This window comes from Hydra vulgaris, chromosome 07, assembly GCF_038396675.1.
Source record: "Hydra vulgaris chromosome 07, alternate assembly HydraT2T_AEP".
Taxonomy (NCBI): Eukaryota; Metazoa; Cnidaria; class Hydrozoa; order Anthoathecata; family Hydridae; genus Hydra; species Hydra vulgaris.
Window position 1 is genome coordinate 4,322,501 of NC_088926.1, and position 5,362 is coordinate 4,327,862.

The 5,362-nt window shown below is 29.5% G+C and overlaps 1 long non-coding RNA gene across 1 annotated transcript in view; it reads left to right on the forward strand.

Moving 5' to 3' along the window:
- The window catches only part of LOC136082250 (uncharacterized), a 5,036-nt gene extending 3,857 nt beyond the window's left edge, over positions 1 to 1,179 (forward strand). Inside the window, exon 2 of the long non-coding RNA XR_010639524.1 lies at positions 1 to 1,179. This exon is cut by the window's left edge and continues 1,961 nt beyond it. This is a non-coding gene — a long non-coding RNA (uncharacterized LOC136082250).
- The last annotated feature ends 4,183 nt before the right edge of the window (positions 1,180 to 5,362 follow it).

Here is a 5,362-nt window from a genome sequence, read left to right on the forward strand (position 1 = left end):
ATTTCTATTAGTTTTGGTAAATATTGCCTGTTATAAAAACATCAGTATGGTGACATCTTTCTTAGTGTTATGCTTTTTATTTATTTTAAAATAATTAATGTGTTGATGTTTATAGTAGTTCTATTGGTTTAAGTTTATATATTGGTTTAAGTTTAAGTTGTTCTATAAGATTAAGTTAAGGCTAAGGTCAGCTATTTAATCTTTTTTTTTTTTTTTTTTTTTAAACATCTTCGCTTCCAACAAGGTTGCAAGCAGCCACTAATTAAAGTTGGAAGTTACTGTAAGAGAAAAGATGAAGATTGTAGAGCAAGATAACGATTGACGGACGATTTAAAAGATTGCAAATTATATGAATCAGGAAAGCAAGATGAAGGAAGCGAATTCCAAAGAACTGATGTTCGAGGAAAAAAACTAGACGAATAAGCGTTTTTGGAGCACTTAGGAACAGTCACAGAAAAAGGATGACACTTAATTGAATGACGAGTAACACGAGAATGAATTTTAGTAGATGGCACAAGAGACGCTAGCTCTTTAGAGCAGTGCCCATTATAGTATTTGTAGACTTTTGATATTTAAAATTTTATGGCTATTTTTACATGGTTTCCACTTACTATGACTGTGAGTTTAAAAACACGCGCAAACTGGCAATCGAGAGATTTTTGGACAAAAATTACTGCTGTGTTATTTGACAATTATTACTACCAAGTCTTGAATCTTGAAAAGAAATGTTTGGTAAAAGTAAAATATTGTTTAAGAAGTTAGCCACGGCAACAAAAATATAGTTTTTACACTTAGCATTTAGGAGAATACAGTGCCAGACCTTCGTAAAAGTTGGACGTCTGGCAACCCTATATATAAATAATTGTGTACTTTTTTTTATTATTAAGATGCTCCAAGAAGACCAACGCGGTCTCATCACAGAGCACCGCGGGAAGAATTGAACCAGAAAGTTCACGCCATCCTCCTTACCAATGTCGTCTATTGGGCTAGAGCCGACGTCGAACCGCGAACCTCTTGGGTCTGAGTTAGAGTTCAAAACTAAAGTTCTCGCTAGAACTAGAGTTCTAGCTACACTGCATCACGACTGCGTACTTTATTTTAATATAATTCTATTCAACTACAAATCATTATTTCAAGGGACTATAATTTGAAAAAAAAAAAATGCTTTTACAATAATAATTCAAATTTTTTATTTGTTTTAATAAAGTTATATTATATATTAACAATATATAATTATTTCCGAATAATATTGTTATTCGGACGTGTTAAAGTGACACAATTTGTATAAAAGAGCTGCGAGCCATGGATTGCTGACCCCTGGAATAGGTGAATACAGGTATAATGCAAACACACAAAACAAATGCATATACATTCAAGATATTACTGTTGTGACATAAGTTCTGATTATTTTTATTTTGTAAAATTTATTGATAAAATGATGACAAAAAAAAATAAACTGAAACTAAATAGTTATTGAGTCTGTTGTTACTGAGTTATGTAAAATGTTGAAATAAAAATATAAAAATACAAAGAATGTTTTAAAAAGTTAGCATTATCAAGTAGGGGAACGTTGTGTAATATAACTAGGTACCTGGTACAACCTCTTTTACGGGCATGGTACAACCTCTTTTACTTGTACCTCTATGGTACAACCTCTTTTACGGGCAGACTAATGATTTTTTTGCGAACTTTTTTGGTTAAGGATATTCATACAAGTTCGACGATGTTATTTAATTTTTTGTTGTATGGCTAATATTCTTTGATTGTTTTACTGTTAAAAAAATTTGCTATCCCCGTTATAACTTAATTATTCAATATTTTGTAATTGCATCAGAATGAAACAAAATCATCAAAAATTTATTATATCCTCCATATTTTACGCTTATCTACTGCTAATTCCATGGGTAATATGAGGTAATACATAAGCTGTTGTCATGCTATTTAAATCGTGATTTCGTTCGCAACCGTGGCGCAGTGGTTAGAGCGCTTGCTTTAGAAGCAGGAGATCCAGGTTCGAAACGAGCTCTTGACCTAATTTCGCGTCACGGTAGGTTAGGAGGCGTGGACTTCCTGGTTAAATGTGCTTCCACAGTGCTCTGTGACAAGACCGGTCTTCTTGGGGCACCCAAATAACAAAAATTAAAAATAAAGGTGAAGTTGCTTAAGATGATACGTCTTTAGACGCTAAAGATGAGATGCGGCTTTTTATTAAGAAAAACACGTTTTTTTTAAGTTATTCTCCGCGAAGCTTTATTTTGGTATTTCAAGAGCGAAAGTTTTTTCAAAAAATAGCATCGTTAACTTTTTTGGAGATTTATAATTGTTTTTTTTTTATGTTTGAGAAAATTACTTTTTACTTAAGTATAGTCCTTGAAGATGCAATAATTTTATTTAATTTTTTTTTGTGATTATTTTTTTGTTATTTTCAGTTTTTTTGAGCTCCATTAAAAAATCATCTTAGGAAACTGGTTTCCCAAAATGAGATGATTGGGTGTGTTGAAAATAACGCATTTTTTGGTATAAAGATTTTTTTTTTTTTTAATGAACTATTCATTTATATTCTTTAAGAGGATAGATTAAATTATGATAATCTGCAAAAATAAATATAAATATTATAATATTTCGGCTGCAAAAAAACAATACACTGTTAACATGCTCAACATACGCAACCTTCCCCTATTTTGTGAAAACTTATCTGATATGAAATCCCATGTAATTAATTATATTCAAATTACAAGACTTACAAGAACTATTTTCAAGATTTTAATTATTTGACAAAAATATAGCATTACAATGTAGACAAAAATATTTAGTGCTCAAAAGGCGATTAACGTTCTAATTACATTTTATAAATTTATTGACGTCATAATATAAAGTTAATAAATAAACATCAAATTTATTAACGTCATAATATAAAGTTAACAAATAAACATAAAATTTATTAATGTCATAATATAAAGTTAATAAATAAATAAAATTATTCTAACTGTTGAAACAAAAAGATTTTCTTAATATAACAGAGGCAAAAAAAATTAAGTGTTAAAAACAATAAGAACAAAAAAATTAATTTAAAAAAAATGTTTTGCGGATTGGGAACCGGTGCAGCGGTTCCCAATCCGCAAAACATATATTTTTAAATATCGCGATATATTTTTTAAATGTCGCGACTCAGGAAAATAAGACTCCCAAATCCCAACCTACGTGACACCGCGACACACGGCGTCGCGGTAAAACAAGACTCAGGAGAATAAGCCTTTAAAGTCTTAGTTTCCCAGGAAATAAGAACGTTTTGAGTTTAAATTTATCAGGAAATTAAGAGTGAAAAGGTAAATTATGACTCTAACAATTTCTTGAAATCAAAATCTTGGAATTTAAATATCATAACGTTACAAGTAATAATTTCCCAGGGAATAAGAACTTAGGTAAAAAGCACAAAAATCTCCTATAGCAAAATTTTGTTATGAGATATTTTTTCAAAAAAATAATCAAGAAATCGCACGCTTGATAATCAGTGTAATATAGAAATGAATAATACAAATAAATGGAAGTTATACAATGGAAAATAGTTATTTTAACATTTGAAGATCGCAAGGTAAAAAATAGCTTAGTCGCATTTTTAAAGCCTATTATTTTTACGGATTATCAGGAACTCTACTATAAAATTATAATTTAGAATCAAAATATGAATGTTAATGAGTTTAATTAGTTTATTTAGAAATATATAAAAATGCAATAAAAAGTTAAAATTTTAAATTAAAAAAAAAACAACTTAAAACAAATAAAACATTTGCATATATTTTAATAACAACAGATACAAATCATTCTTTTCTAAACAAATTTATGATAACTTTAAAACTTTTAATGCAGGTTCTTTATTATATCTTGATGTAATTTGTGCACAAAAATTGTTTAAAAATATATTAGCAAGTGCGTTGCAACGTTTTTAATTAATTTCAAAATAGTAAAATTCAGAAACCAGCAAAAAGATGTCACTTAAGGACTTACGACAAACTTTATCTTTTATTGAATAAAATAAGACAAAGCAAAAAAAAAACCAATGGTAAACATTGTCAGGTGGAATTTAAAGACCACCACGATCTATAGACTTGAGGTACTCACCAAACTTTTCATAATAAAGTAATGTTTGATGAAACAAATTGTTTTCATTATATTTATTTCTACATACATAACCAGCAATATAAATCAAAGACGTTTTGGTAGTATCAGAAATTGATGACTCTAGTTTTTCTAAATTGTCAAATATTTCACTAGCTGCTCCGCATAAAACAAATGTACAAGAAGCACACTCATGAACTAAAATCAAAAGAATCTATGTCAATATTTAAAGATAACAACAGTGATGTGTGATTTATATGCAATTTTTCTATAATTTGTTGAACATTTATAAAGTAGGCACCCCCAGAACCTTGTCTTAATTTTCGAAATTCTTTTTCTAAGTGGTCACTTGTAAACATGCCAAGAAGAACTTAATCATGACATGTTGCTAATAAATAATTACATAGCTCGACAATACCATAGCAAGTGTAGTGAATTGATTTTGCAGTATCATTAGATGCTTCTTTTGCCATTTTTACAACACATTTCAAGAGCCATATCACCAAACTGAAGTAGAGTATTAAAACGGCAATCATCAAGACTACAAATAAGTGCTTCGAGTGGATCATTGTGTCTTACATCAGCTACACGACCTTTCACATTCAAAATTTTTCACCATGTTATTACTTTATTTATAAATATTGCAGTATCCTTAGAATTTGAAATTATTTGAGAATAGATCAGCAAGGCATATGTCTTATCTGAAAAAACTTTAAGGCAAGTAAATACATTTTGCCTTTCAATTGGCTTTGGAGCTTTTGTAATTTCATTCAAGTCTGACAATTTGACTAATTTTTCTGATTCTAAATAATATAAGTATTTAAGGTGCTCCCATTTAGCTGTTCTTTGAATACCATTGTAAGCCATAGGTTCCTAATGTTTTTCAAAAGATGAACAAAGTCAAACAGTAAATACATTCCATCCGTTATATCCGTTATATATACATTCCATCCGTTATATCCAGTAAATACATTCCATCCATCCATACATCTGTTTTCTAAGGTTTTTCGGGAATAGCACGATATAATTGAAAAAATGCTTGGTTTAGACGATTACCATCACAGATAACAACTTTTACATCAGCAGATGGTGTTTTTTAAGTTTTATGCAGGAATTTATTTGTTCACACAGAAAACAGAATTTTAGGACCAACTTTGAGACATACTATAATAATTCCCAACATCGTTTTAGCCAATAATGATGGATCATCTAATGATTTACCAAACAATGTTCCACCATGGTAAAG